The sequence below is a fragment of the Peromyscus maniculatus genome, chromosome 4 (assembly GCF_049852395.1).
Source record: "Peromyscus maniculatus bairdii isolate BWxNUB_F1_BW_parent chromosome 4, HU_Pman_BW_mat_3.1, whole genome shotgun sequence".
Classification (NCBI taxonomy): Eukaryota; Metazoa; Chordata; class Mammalia; order Rodentia; family Cricetidae; genus Peromyscus; species Peromyscus maniculatus.
The window spans coordinates 129190612-129206130 of NC_134855.1; the positions used below are offsets into that span (position 1 = coordinate 129190612).

General features: G+C 42.9%; 1 long non-coding RNA gene across 7 annotated transcripts in view; it reads left to right on the plus strand.

The window, feature by feature from the left end:
• LOC107402291 (uncharacterized) overlaps positions 1–15519 on the plus strand; it is a 51385-nt gene that overhangs the window by 16736 nt on the left and 19130 nt on the right. For 4 of the 7 annotated variants that reach the window (XR_013050856.1, XR_013050858.1, XR_001579370.3 and 1 more), the window contains exon 6: positions 636–756. This is a non-coding gene — a long non-coding RNA (uncharacterized LOC107402291). Of the gene's footprint in view, positions 1–635; positions 2278–11120; positions 11180–15519 lie in introns of those variants that run through there. The other 3 variants (XR_013050855.1, XR_013050854.1, XR_013050857.1) reach the window with 2 other exon arrangements.

Below are 15519 nucleotides of genomic sequence, written 5' to 3' on the forward strand. Positions count from 1 at the left end.
CGATGACTTTGGTATAGAAATGTAACTGATGGTACCAGTGTGAGCCCTGAGTGAACTTCTTGTTAACAGTCCCACTACTTCAGAATCGCCATGAAAGAGAGTTCTCTCTGTATAGAAGTTCACTGACATGCAGTGTACGGACTGGGAAGGTGTTTGGTTTCTATTAACAAGCGGCATTATTTGTGAGTTAATTTAAAAGAGATGGGATGCCCATGTGTGGACACACTAACAATTGAGGGCCTGGTGCTACCAATTTAGTCATGACATTTCCTTAATAACTGTAGATTTGAGCTCAGCTGTGGGGGCCTTTATCACTTGCATTCCTGAGAGCAACAGGTACCTGAAGCCCCTGCCCACAGACCAGGTATTGGTAAAAGCCCACATTCAGCAAAGAAAGAGACCCATAGTGTCCCTTCTGTGGTGCTGGGTCAGAGCGTTGACAGTGGCATATGCCAGCATGGCAGAGGGGAAGACTGTAGGCAGGAGCTGCATGGTTGCCTACTTTCAATCCTAACATTGACACCAAACCCATATAGATTGTTACACATCCGTGCTTACAGGGAAGATGTCCTCATCTCTGAAATAGGCCCCAGGTTGCTTCTCCAATGACTCATTCTGTCCCCCCTTTTTTCCAGAACCGAGGCATCATCTACTGCTACTCATAGATGTTCTCATAGCTCTACTCCTCAGCTCCATGGTACTGCAGATGGTTGCTGTCTCTGCTGTCCATGTCCACAGGAAGCCGAAGATCTGACTGTAGGTTTGCGGGAGGGTGGTCCAAGGACTGTCATAGGATTGTCCAGGCCAGCCGGAGATTTATGGAGTCTGGAGGAGGTATCACACATTGCTCTGTATACTCAGGAGTCTCATGAAACCCTGAGTAGTTCCCAGCTCCCAGGGGGTATGTGTGATATACAGAAGGGGATAGGTCAAGGGCTTGCCAACAGTACTCACAGCATCCTAGATGATCTGAAGGAAGTGGACTGGGGGTGATTGAAGGAGCACTGACTGTCATGGTCTCCTTGGAGGTCATCTCTAGATTAATAGATGGCTAGGGGTCTCTGGGCCAAGGGGAATCTACATTTTTAGAAATTATAGATGGTCTGCTCTCAGGGATGTTTCTATTGCTTGTGACCAAGAAGAAATGACAAGGAAAGGTGGTCATGACTTGGGAAGGAGACAGAAGAGACATACAGAGGTAGAGCAGCACTAAGGATGTCATAGAATTCGGGGGATAATTCACAAATAATAGAAAAATGATTAAATGGGACATATTTCCTCATTTCTCTCTCTTTCCTTTGTCATATTGGCCCCTTAATTTCTGCTACCTCCTAATGCCTTCCCTCCAAGGACAGTGACTATCCTATAATATCTGGTTGTTCCTTTGCATAGGCCTTGATGCCCCAGAGCTGGGTTTGGATCCATGGTATGGAGCAGGTGCCCTGGGAATGGGCTCTGGGCCCTGATCTGGACCTTCCCTAAAATGTGAGGAATAAACCCAATCTTAGCACATCAGGGTGTCTCTCTACCCTCACCATGGGGTTGGCTGTCACTACATATACTAGTCCATGCTCTCCACAGCTACAATATTTTCTGGATTCCTATCTAACAAAACTGTTAAACCTTGTTGATGTTCTCAAATAAACCCCAACCTAACTTAGGAATGAAAGTTATTCTTCTTCCTTATACAGTGGGTCCATTCCCCAGGCCCATTCCACCGCCCTACCCTGTCTGCAATGAACGTCATCTCTTCGGTCACCTACATTCTTCTCATCCCTATTGCCCAAGGTTCTGGGACAGTTCAGAGATGCTGAGTCAGTCTTGCTTTCTCTCTTTTCTTCCCCACTGTAATCAAGACTCTGAAAGTACTTATTTCCATTGATGAAATGGTAACTGTTTTGAACCTGAGACTAAAATGAGGGAAAAATTATTTGTAATGTTTATGTTATTCTCATATAGATTCTCTCACTGTGGTTAATTTGGGGCTACTAACAGTTTGAATACTATCTGGTCATTTCTCAGTGCAATCCACTTCAGCACAACACTGTATTGTGTCCACGGTTGGTTTGTCTCCCCTAGGCTCAGCCATATCACACCCAGTGGACCATTGTATAGCCTCTACCCACTCCAGTTTCAGTGTTTCCCTAGATAGAGGCTCTGCATAGAAGAGCAGGGTTGTTAGAAACTGAAACTGGTGGAATCCATCTGTGTATTCTTTGAAGCAAATGTGATTGTCTTGTAAGTTTTTAAAAAATATATGTGTTTGTATGTGTGTGTGTGTTTACATGTGTAAGTTCAGGCATGTGTTGTTCATATGCCATGGTGCATGTGTGCAGGACAACTTTGGGTGTTGGTCCTCTTCTTGGACATTGCTCAAGACAGGGTTTCCTGTTCCTGACTATGTATAATAGGCTAGCTGGCCTGCTGTCTTCCAGGGATTCTCTGGTCTCTGCCTCCAATTTTGCTGGAGGAGCACTGGTCTTAGATACTCACACTATCATGGCCTGTGAGTTCTGGTGACACCAACTCAGGTCCTCACACTTACCCATCAGGCTCTTTACCCACAGAGCCATCTCAGCCCCTTATGAACCTTAGGACGTTTTACAAACATTAAAAACCTTCCAGCCCGGGGACATGGCTCAGCAGTTAAAAATGCGTACTGTTCTTGCAAAGGACCTGAGTTCAGTTCCCAGCACCCACTTCCAGATGGCTTATAACTGTAACTTCAGCTCCAGGGATCCATTCCCTCTTCTGGACTCCCTGTGCACCTACACAATACACACACACACACACACACACACACACACACACACACACACACAAACACACACACACACGCACACACACACGCACACACATTTACACATATATAGACATAATTAAAATTTTTAAAAATAAAATCAATCTTAAAAACCTTCACACTGTCAGTAATAAATGTGTAAGTAAATAAAGAGGAATACAAAACAATTCTTAGTACACTGCACTTTGAAATCGTAGACATTGTGAGTTTTGTCTTTTGTATATTGAGAAAAGCATATGAAGAATACCTTGAATTTCTTATGTAATTTCTCTGTAAGGCAGGCATCTTTTCTCTCTTATTAATCATCATCCTCTATATGTTTTGGATTAGCAGTCAACCCTTAATCCCTTGTGTGTACTTTGGGTGCTGGGAGATCTCTCCAATAGTTCCTTTAACGTCAAGTTTTAAATGCTACCATCTTCCTTCTTTTGCTACCACCACGTTCCACATGAAATTCTCTGGCTGCCCAAGTGGAGTCCTCAAATGGGGTCAGTGCCAGCACGCCACTGCCACCTGCTCACCCCCCTAACTCCTCTCTGGTCGAGATGGCATCTTACCACAGTAGCAGCTCTTCCTGCTTCTTCTCTGAAATTTCATCTTTTTTTGCCAATACCATTTTATAAATTATTTACTTTTGAAATACTGTGAGGGCTCATTACTGAGTGATGTGACGGGGGGGGGGGGGGGGCCGGATTATCAGCTTCCTGGGTATGTAAATATTGAGAAAGATGCCTACTCAGACTAGTTTATTACCAGCAGCACTAAGGAAATGATATTATTGGTCACTGATAGTGATAAGCATTTTTTTTAAAGATTTATTTATTTCTTATATATACAGTGTCCTACTTGCATGTATGCCTGCAGGCCAGAAGAGGGCACCAGATCTCACCATAGATGGTTGTGAGCCACTATGTGGTTGCTGGGAATTGAACTCAGGACCTCTGGAAGAACAGCCAGTGCTCTTAACCCCTGAGCCATCTCCCCAGCCCGTGATAAGCATTTTAAATTGGTATGTTGATCTGTGAAGTAAAGAGCCAGCACTCAAGATTAAACATTGTGCAATTCCTTACGCTACATTTGTGAGGTATCTGCCAGAGAAGACTACTCAGGCATGGTTCAAGCCAATAGGAATCCTTTATTAGCCAGCTGGCAGCTACACTGGGTGTTTGGGATCTGAGTGCAGTCCTAAGCCTTTTTCTTGGTGAGCCTTTAAGTATGAGAACCACATCCTGGGTTGACACACCACAGTCAACAAGAAATTTAGCCAGAAGCCAAACTATAGAAGCCAAAAAGCAAGATTAGTACATTTAGGGACTTTCCCAGAACTGTGGACATTGATAGATTCGGTCTTTGATCTCATTTTGGCAGGTGGAGCTGCCTACATGCTGGGTTCCAAGGCCTGAATGGTACTTCCATCATGGCATCAGTTGTGCTAATGTCTAGGGAACTACTGAGTTCTAGAAGTCTACAACACTACATCTGCTGCATGAAGGGAAATTGGAGTCTTGTGTTAGTAAACCAATGTTACTCAAACTCTGGCAACTAAAATTCATGAATACTCACACTAAAGTGAGAACCATTTATCTTCCTTAAACATAGTGCCAATTCAAACAGGAAAAGGATGTGTATAGCCGCAGTTTCCAGAATAGGGACTTTTTTTTTTTTTTGGTTTTTCGAGACAGGGTTTCTCTGCGTAGCTTTGCGCCTTTCCTGGAGCTCACTTGGTAGCCCAGGCTGGCCTCGAACTCACAGAGATCTGCCTGGCTCTGCCTCCCGAGTGCTGGGATTAAAGGCGTGCGCCACCACCGCCCGGCCAGAATAGGGACTTTTATAAGATACATGTGAAATGATTTTTTAAATAATGAATATGTCATTAATGATAGCAGTTTCTCTTAAATGTTACACTTCAGTTCAAGGCTTAATATTATTTATAACTGCTCAGCCATTAGCTCAGGCTTATTACTGACTAGCTCTTACAATTAATTTAACCCATAATTTTTTTTCAAGACAGGGTATCTTTGTGTAGTTTTGGGCCTTTCCTGGAACTCACTCTGTAGTCCATGCTGGCCTTGAACTCAAAGAGATCTGCCTGCCTCTGCCTCCCAAGTGCTGGGATTAAAGGCATGTGCCACCACTGCCCGGCTAACCCATAATTCTTTTTATGTTTAGCCATGTGACTTGATACCTTTTCTCAGTTCTGCCCTGTCATCTTGCTTCCTCCTTGGCTGGCGACTCCTGACTCAGCCTTCCTCTTCCCAGAATTCTCCTTATCTGCTTATCTTGCCTTTACTTCCTGCCTGGCTACTGACCAATCAGCATTTTATTTATCAACCAATCAGAGCAACACACATTCACAGTATACAGAACGATATCCCACAGCACCTCCCCTTTTCTTTCTAATCAAAAAGGAAGGTTTTCATTGGCAGCCTTGAGCAGAAGGGTGGCTGATAGTATGCTCTCTTGCCATGGCGTTGAGAGTAGACTTTAAAAGAGTGAGTGGTGGGCATTTCCCCTTGACCTGTCATGATGACGTCTTCCTTGCTCTGCCCTGTGCATTTCATACCTGGGACTGCAAAACTGTGGCTGCCTTGTCTCCTGCTTCCAAAGGGATTTGTGAAGTGGCTGGCAATTGTAGCATGAGGCAGACAGAAGAAAATTTGGGGGTATTTCTCTTCTCCTTTCTGCCAAAGGCTGGTTTGGCAATATCTGTAGTTCTTAACTGTATCCCACGCCATTTAAAATTTTAAGCAACTAACACAGATTTCTAAAGACTTAATGATGTTTGCTTTTCTTTAGGTTCAGTTCCCATGGCTACCATTTAATCAACATACCCTGTTAAAAAGCTTTCCCTCAACTCACTTCCATTTTTCCCTTTTGTATGACAATAGCTGTGTGACAGATCCTGTTTCCACTGAGTTCCCCCGGGATTGACAGCCCTCTCTTTATCTCACACCCAGTGGTGGCTGAAGAAAGCCAATGCTTTTGCCATGGCCATTTTGGGAGGTCTGTACAGCGGTGCACCATGGCACTTCGCCCATGTTTTTACCCATAATAAAAATCTATGCAAATAATAAAAAAAAGGAAGGTTTTAACTTTAACATAGTAAAAATACATATAACAAAACAGTTATCAAGCAAGAATTACAGTTACAATAGCTAGTCTATTTGTATTTGGCAAAATTAAAGAAAATTATCTATCCTATATTTGTGAGTCTAAAGTTTTATATCTAATTTATCTTTTATCATAACCAAGGAAAATTATAACTATCTAATCTTCCACTACATCAAAAACTTCACAAGGATATAATATTACCTAAGTAAATAGGAAGAGCATTGTAAGCAACTTCCAAAAATCTAGAATTATAGAGACAGGTGGATGCCTGGACCTTCACCCCAAGTTCCTCTGTAATGTTGGGACATCTATCTTCAGCTTATAAGCCCAGAGTCTCTCAACCTCTTCTCTCTGTGTCCTGTAGAATGTCTGGCAGTTTCTTCTGCGAAGCAGGAACCTGAAGAACTATCTCGCATTGCAAAGTTCAGTGGTCACCTTTCTATGGGTCCTGCATGTCCAGTTTATACAACATATTGTCAATCAGTCCACACAAGGGCACTTTTTTGCCCAGTGGCTAACTTTTTCCACAAAGAAAGCAAACTCTGAGTTTATTCAATGCCTATCATCCTCCTTGAAGTAATTGGTGCTGCTAGGATCAGATGTGTCTTATTGTCCAGAAAAGTCTAAGTTTTTAAAACATTTTAAATGCCATATTCTGTAGGTCTTTGAAGTGTTTGAAGATTACCTACCTAATTGAAATATATCTGTTTATACGTAGAAAACTTAACTAACATGACTCTAAGTTTGATTATCATGGAGACTAATTATTAATCTGTATTTCTTAATTATACATTACAATTTTAAATGAGCTACACAAACATAATACCTTAAATAAGAATAGAAATATACATACAGTATAACAAAATTAACTTTAAATTTGTAATAAACCAAAATCTATAGCAATTTAAAACATTTTACACAGTTGATGCTCTTTAAAAGTAGATTTAATAGTCTACCCTTTCATCCTATCATTTCTATATCCTATCCTCCGTTTTTCTTTAGAAGGATATTGACTATGATCAATAACAATTTGTAACCAATCTGTAAACAAAGATAAATATCCATAATCCAGTTTTTTGGGAATGTGGGTATTGTTTTCTAGGCTACTTCCTCCTGATGGGGGCACTGGCAATCTTACGGGGATCCTGAGAAAATTCGAGATAATGCTCAAGTCCTGGGAAGACTGGCTATAACCTTTGTTGATAGGTACCCTCTCTTAAGGTTCAGGAGATCTTGCTTGATCAAATCTGATCCATCTTAGCCTGGGACAAATCCATAGCCTCTTGCTTCCTATAGAAACAAGCAGAGCCTCCTTTCAAAAGCAACATATCCTTATACATAAATTTTGAAATCAAGATACCTTTAAAATATACATACTGGTTTAATTGATTAGCCTTTACAATCATGTCTCTCTGCAGTTAAAAATCCCAAAGACAATATAATCCAGACTCTGTGTTTGATTTCCATCTTTACGTAGTTTTTTTTTTTTATTTTACCATTTCTTTAAAAGACTTTATTTTTTATTTTTATTTTTTGGTTTTTTCAAGACAGGATTTCTCTGTGTAGCTTTATGCCTTTCCTAGAACTCACTCTGTAGCCAAGGTGGGCCTCAAACTCACAGAGATCCACCTGCCTCTGCCTCCTGAGTACTGGGAAGACTTTTATTTTTTATTTTTTATTTTTTATTTTATTTTATTTTTCCGAGACAGGGTTTCTCTGTGTAGCTTTGCGCCTTTCCTGGGACTCACTTGGTAGTCCAGGCTGGCCTCGAACTCACAGAGATCCGCCTGCCTCTGCCTCCCGAGTGCTGGGATTAAAGGCGTGCACCACCACCGCCCGGCTAAGACTTTTATTTTTTAAAACTATTTCTTTATATAACTGTTTATATTCATTTTCCTCTTTCTTCCAAGCCTATATACATTTTTTACACACACTGTAAACAGTTTAGAGTCTCATTCCATCTGAATCTGCCTTATTGTGAATCTATTGCTTTAATCTCCAGTGGCTAGTACTGAAGCAACAGCCTTGGCTGCTGACTTTGCCCACTTTATCTTCCTAATATGGTGGTGGTATATTTACCACCAGCTCTGGGAGCCATGAGCACCACCAGCTCTTGGAAGCAGTGGGTCTATGCCTCTATCAAAGCAGCATGTAGCCCAGAGACCTCTTTTTTTTTTTTTGTCTGTATTAGCAAAAGCTAAATCCTTTTTTAAAAAAAGCATATTGCACAGCCTCTGTGTACCGTGGTGGGAATCCACCATGTTGCAGGTCAAGCCTCCATGCCACAAACCTACCATACTGTAACTCAAGGCTTGCCTGAGACACAACTAAGAAGCTCCATTTTTAGCTCTGTTTTTGTGTGTTCAGAAGCCCCTTTTAAACTCTTTTAGGCCTTATGGAAATTCAAGAGCCCCACGTTGGTGTTTCAAATGTATTTGGAAGATTTCCTGTGTCTTGCCTAGCCTGTGGTCGGGACAAGTCTCTCACCCACAGTCCCGTAGCCTTTTATAAAATAATCACACAGAGGCTTTATATTATTTATAACTGCTTGGCCATTAGCTCAGGCTTATTACTGACTAGCTCTTACACTTAATTTAACCCATAATTCTTATTTATGTTAGCCATGTGGCTTGATACCTTTTCTCAGTTCTGCCTTGTAATCTTGCTTCTTCTGTGTCTGACTGGTGACTCCTGACTCAGCCTTCCTCTTCCCAGAATTATTCTTGTCTGCTTATCCTGCCTATACTTCCTGCCTGGCTACTGGCCAAGGCAGGAAGTATAGGCAGGATACTTCAGCATTCTATTTATCAACTAATCAGAGCAACACACATTCACACCATACAGAATGATATCCCACAGCAAGGTAGTAATACTGGGCTTTGCTTCTTAATACCTGTTGACCTTAGGAACAATTCATGTCCCTCAGTTACCTCCTGGGAAGTTGAGGTGAAGCATTGAGAGCGTCCATGATATAAAGCTTCCATTATAATGTGGTCCAACAATGACTGTCTACCAATGGACATTCTAAGAATCCAGTAGTTGTCCAGTCCATGAGGCCGGGTCTTCTGTCTATCCCAGAATCCCAAATAAGTAGGCTCTAATGCCAGTGAAGAAATGGACTTGCCAGTGAAAGTGAGAGCAAGCAGGCAAAGAGCAAAAACTTCCTTCTTTCATGTCTTTTATATAGGCTGCCAGAAGTGTGGCACCTAAAAAGATGTGGATTTAAAGGTGTATATTTTCATCTCATGAGATCAGTATTAAAAGTGGATCTTCCCACTTTAAATGATTTAATTAGGAAAAATTGCTCACAAGTATATCCAGCCACTTGGGTTTTAGTTAATTCCATATACAGTCCAGTTGACAATCAAGAATAGCCATCACAGATAGGAGACAAATTCTAATGAATCTTTGCCAGTGAGAGAGGTATCTTCCCTCTCATTGGGAGAGCTGTTCTTTCCCTTAGTGGCATAAGCAGCCTCCTCCCTTAGTGTGATGTGTTTTCCCTAGCATTGTCAGAGGGGATCTCCCATCTGTCCCAGGGAAGCTTTCATGGCTTCTCTAAGGCAGCTTCAAGCAAGGCGGTGCTGACTGTGCTCAAGAAGCACCCTTGCTATCTTGCTTTGCTTCTAGGTGTATAACAGAAGTCTAAGCAGGTCACTGAATATGAGATGTTATGCCAAGTGACTGAAGTGATGTGTACTTCATACCAAAATTTCACTTGAAATTTCTAATTGATACAGATAGAGCACTGGAGAATGTGTGTGGGTAGGGATAATGGTGATGATGGCAGCAAGAACATAGATCAGGTTGATTTGCTGGTATGTGCTCACTAGACAGAGACTGGCATTTAATAGGAAAATGCTTTAACAATTTGTTAGGTTGGTTGAACTATAGACCACAAGAATGGTTCTTAGTCAGTGAGATGGAAATGCTTGCCCTGCTGTGGTTTAAGGGTTCAAAGACTCAGAGAGAGAGTTGTATGAGGGGGACTGTCATTAAGACTCACCCACATAAATGTTCTGAAAGATATATTTCAGCACTGATGTAGGAATGACTTCTAAGAGACGTCACAGCATCCGTGGGGAGTTCTGTCACTACTCTCTGTATGACAGACCTTACAGTAGGGAGGCAGCCACTTAGTTTGCTAACCTGACACGTACAATGCCATTCCTTTCTGTCTCATGTCCTCATGTCACAGAGGAAGAGAGTCCTGTGTCTTGTCTACAAATAGTTCTGTGTGATCAAACAGTCAGGCACCACCAAAAAGTAGTCAGTTGCAGATTTACAGCCAATTTCTGGAATTCTCTTTTTCTAGAACATCTCCTTCCTGGGATATTCTCCCCTCACAGTAGATACAACCTGGTTTGCAATGGCTTGTAAGGAGAAATGACCAAATTCATGAGCTCTGGAGGCTCGGAGACTCAGATGTATGAACATAATGTAGATTACAAGGAAATTTTTAATAAGATATTTTTTATTCTTCAAAAAATTAATACATATATGTCATGAATCTTCATCATATGAACCTCAACTACCTTCACTTACTCCCTCAGCACTCCCAACACACTCCTTCACCTTTTCATGTCCCCTCCTTTTTTGCTTAACAACCCACAGAGTCTGATTAGTACTGCCTATTGGTATGTTGACAGATCTTGTTGACTTGGCTTGTGTAAGTGAGTTCATCAGTAGAATGGTAGAGTGCCCTAAAGATAGACAGCATTTCACAGCACTATTGCCCATCCTATGGCTCTTACAACTTTCTTCTCTTCTTCTGTGATATTCCCCAAGCTTTGCAGGGGGGAAGAGTGAGTTAGGCTGAACACTCAATAGACACTAATTCTCAGCATTTTGACCAGTTATGAGTTTCTGTACTAACTGCTGACCACTGCACAGGAGTTTCTCTGGCTGAGGGAGGGCAGGGCAGCACTAATTTTTGGGTGTAGGCATAACCGTTTAGACAGCAGTTTGACAATATATTGTGTAGTAGAACAACAGCCATTATCCTATACACCCACAAGGCATGGGCTTCTGCCCAAGCTACAACAGCAAGCCTGAATTCCTCCTCTGGAGCAGACCTCAAATCCAGTCTAAAACTCACTGGTTAACCTGTAAAACTTTGTGCCACTATTGAACCAGTGGGCCCATCTTGCCTGGCAGATTGGGATTGTCGCCTTGCAGGGATGCCATTGATTTTTTTTTCTTCCCTCAGTGGCCTGCACTGCAGCTTCTGACACCATGAAAACTGGTCTGCTGTGAGGAAGTTTTTAGGTCAGTTTCAGCTTGATTTCTGTATGCATGATAAGGAACGTTGAGGAAGAGAGGCTGTATAGACCTCTCTGAATGGCAAGTGATATAAAAGTACTTGTGTCCCCTAGGAATGGTCTCCAAAAGGTGGCTTTAGTAGGGAGAAGAGGAATTTAATAATTGAGTGCATAGAATGATTTGATTTGTGGCGACTAGTCAACTTTCTCTCCCTGCCACCCACCCTGTCATTCCACAAATGAGTTCATGAGCATAGTGACCAGGTGGCAGGGAGAGAGGTGATGCCCGACTCTCAACAAGGATTGGCACTCTTCAAGGTTTTAGAGACTTCTGGTCACTGTTTGTAGACTGCTGTCTTCTGAGCATTACTGTCACCACCATCGTCAGAGCAGTAGTGACTGCTTGCAAGAGATCTTCAATGTCAGCCTTGTGGACTCTAGTCATTCCCTAATAGAGGGGCTGGTGAGGGTCATGGGACCCTCACTTGAGATTCCAACTACAACGTCCCACACCTCACAGACATGTGTATGTACTTCTTCCCTAATTGCCAGTGTTGTTTAGTATTGCTCTGTTGTTTTGTTCTGTGACAGGGTCTTACCCTATTGCCCAAATTAGCTCAAACTCCTGGACAACAGTGATCCCTCTGCCACAGCCTCCTAACTAGCTGGCTACATTACTATGCCTAGCTGTACTTCTCATTTTTTTTTTGTAGGTTTTTTTTTCATTAAGAATTTTTTTAATTCATTTTACATACCAATCAAAGATCACCCTCCTCCCCTCCTCCAGCCTCCCCCTCCCAACTCACCCTCCATTCCTCCCCACAAGAAGGCAAGGCCTCCCATGAGGAGGCATATCCACTACAGGCAAGTTCAAGCCTCCCCCTCCCTGCTCCAAGGCTGTGTGAGATGTCCCATCATAGGCAGTGGGCTCCAAAAAGCCTGCTCATGCACCAGGGATGGATTCCAATCCCACTGCCAGGGGGCCCCCCAAGCAGAACAAGCCACACAACCATCTGGCTATGCAGAGGGCCTAGCCCAGTCCCATGCACGCTCCATAGCTGTTGATCCAAACTTTACGAGTTCCCACCAGTTCAGTCTGATCATCTCTTCAGGTTTCTCCATCATGATCTTGATGCCCTTGCTCATAGAATCCCTCTTCTCTCTCTGATTGGACTCTTGGAGCTCTGCCTGGTGTTTGGCTGTGGATCTCTGCATCTGCTTCCATCAGTCACTAGAGAAAAGCTCTATGATGACAGGGTATTCACAAATCTGATCACTGGGGTCAGCCAGCTCAGTTCAGGCACCCTCTCCACTATTTCTAGTAGTCTTCCTTGGGGATTCCTGGGAACTTCCCTAGCACCCTGTTTCTTTCTGTCCCCATGATGTCTCCCTCTATCATGGTATCTCCTTCATTGCTTTCCCACTCCATCCCTGTTCCAGCTCAACAATCCCATCCCACACTCAACTTCATTTGGAAAAACAAAAAACCTAGGATAGCTAAAACAATCCTGTACAATAAAGCCACCTCTGGAGGCATCACCATCCCTGACCTCAAGCTCTACTATAGAGCTCTAGTAATAAAAACAGCTTGGTATTGGCATAAAAACCGACATGCAGACCAATGGAATCAAATTGAAGACCCTGGCATTAACCCACATACCTATGAACACCTGATTTTTGACAAAGAAGCCAAAACTGTACCATGGCAAAAAGAAAGCATCTTCAACAAATGGTGTTGGCATAACTAGATGTCAACATGTAGAAGACTGCAAATAGATCCATATCTATCGCCATGCACAAAACTCAATTCCAAGTGGATCAAAGACCTCAATATAAAATCAGTTACACTGAACCTGACAAAAGAGAAAGTAGGAAGTAGTTTTGAATGCATTGGTACTTCCTAAATATAACACCAGTAGCACAGACACTGAGAGCAATAATTAATAAATGGGACCTCCTGAAACCGAGAAGCTTCTGTAAGGCAAAGGACACAGTAAGTAAGACAAACGACAGCCTACAGAATGAGAAAATATCTTCACCAACCTCACATCTCACAGAGGGCTGATTTCCAAAATATATAAAGAACTCAAGAAACTAGACATCAAAATAATGAACAACCCAGTTTTAAAAATGGGCTACAGAGCTAAACAGAGAATTCTCAACAGAAGAATCTTAAATGGCTGAAAGGCATTTAAGAAATTGCTCAACATCCTTAGTCATCGGGGAAATGCAAATCAAAATGACTCTGAGGTACCATCTTACACCTAGCAGAATGGCTCAGATCAAAAACACTGAAGACAGCTTATGTTGGAGAGGATGTGGAGCAAGGGGAACACTCCTCCACTGTTGATGGGAGTGCAAACTTGTACAACCACTTTGGAAATCAGTATGGCAGTTTCTCAGAAAATTAAGAATCAATCTTCCTCAAGACCCAGCTATACCACTCTTGGGCATATACCCAAGGAATGATCAATCATACCACAAGGACACATGCTCAACTATGTTCATAGCAGCATTATTTGTAATAGCCAGAACCTGGAAACAATCTAGATGCCCATCAACTGAAGAATGGATTAAGAAAATGTGGTACATATACACAATGCGGAGTAATACTCAGCAGAGAAAAACAATGACAGCATGAAATTTGAGGCAAATGGATGGAACTAGAAAATATCATCCTGAGTGAGGTAACCCAGACTCAGGACAAACATGGTATGTACTCACTCATAAGTGGATACTAGATGTAAAGCAAAGGATAACCAGACTAGAACCCACAACTCAGAGAAGCTAGCTAACAAGGATGACCCAAAGTGGGACACATGGATCGCCCTGGGAAGGAGAAATAGATGAGATCTCCATGAGTAAACTGGGGATATGAGGGGAGGGGCAATGGAAGGTAGGGGATGGGGGGTGAGAACCTAAGGGAATGGGATATACTTCCCATCTTTTAGCTCAAGGTGCCTGAGACTTCAGACAGCTTCCTGTTAAGGTCATTAGGATTGGGTTTTGAACTTTTATTTTGCTTTTCTGCATACAAGGACCCAGCTGACAGAAGTTTTATAAGGGTCTGCACTAGGAATATGAGTTGTTATACCTTGGGGACTTGTTGCTTTGGGGTCTTCACCCAAGTTCTTGCATTGATCTCTTACCCAGTAGCTTACCTATTATAAATAACAGAGCCAGTATCTCAGTGGTGGCTCTTATGTCTCTGAGTCTCCTTGGTCACAGCTTCTTTTATAATCTAGGGAGCCTCCAAAGTAGTAGGAGCTCAAGGAATTTCTTTCCTCATACCCTGCTGGGTGTTAGATCCACTCAAGTCCAAGGCTTTCCCCATGGTTTTTGCATACCCACATTCACAAAAACCAGACCTGACTTTTAGAATCCCTAGAATCCAACCTTCGGCCTTGTTAGAATCCTGCTAGCTTACTACCAGACTCAAGCTATGTGCCCTCACCCCAACACTGCTGCCTGGAATCCTTATCTGGAACCTATATAAGCCTGGCCAGAGCTTACAGGCCACTCCTCTCTCTGGTCCTGAGGCCCTGTGCTTCACCTATGGCCGAGGCTGGAACCTGGACCACACTGGTTACATTGAGCCTTACTGGAGTTGGCTACCCCATAACACTTCCCCTTCCCTAGCTAGCCAGACCCACAGTGGCACAAAAAGCTGACCTTATCATTCTTCCCCTGGTGCTTCAGCCACTGGGCATCAGGACACTTTGTGTCCACACACTACTTAGTCTCTACCTCCCATGTGATTCATGCCCATGCTGCCACTTGGAAAGGGATTACCAAATACCCCATCAAGAGCCCCTGCCTAATATCATGGCTCTGCTGGAAGCTATCAAACTTCAGAGTAGCTGGTGATCATTGCTTGCCAGGCTTGCCCAAAAGAAAATGTCTAGTTGTCACTGAGAAATCACTCAGCTGCCACCAGCCAAGGCAGCAACTGTAGAGCCACCTCAGCTACCATCATTCACCTTCCCCTGCCTCACCCAGGAAGAGACTGGCATCAGTAGCCAGAAGTTTCAGTCACCTCTCTCCCTCCCCTGAACATGGTGAAAAGAAGCCATGTTTCAGCTCTTATTGCCCTGTATTCCCTTTAGGAGATTCTACCCAACCTCCACAGAAGCTATTCCCACTCTACACACACACACACACACACACACACACACACACACACACACACACACACACACACACACACACACACACCATCCCCAAAGCAGTCCTAGCATTGACAGAAATATATTGCAAAAGCTACCCAGCAGCCTTATAGAAGCAGCAACCAGAAATGTGCAACACGTGCTCTGATCTCATCCCTGTCATTCTGCTAACTCATAGTAT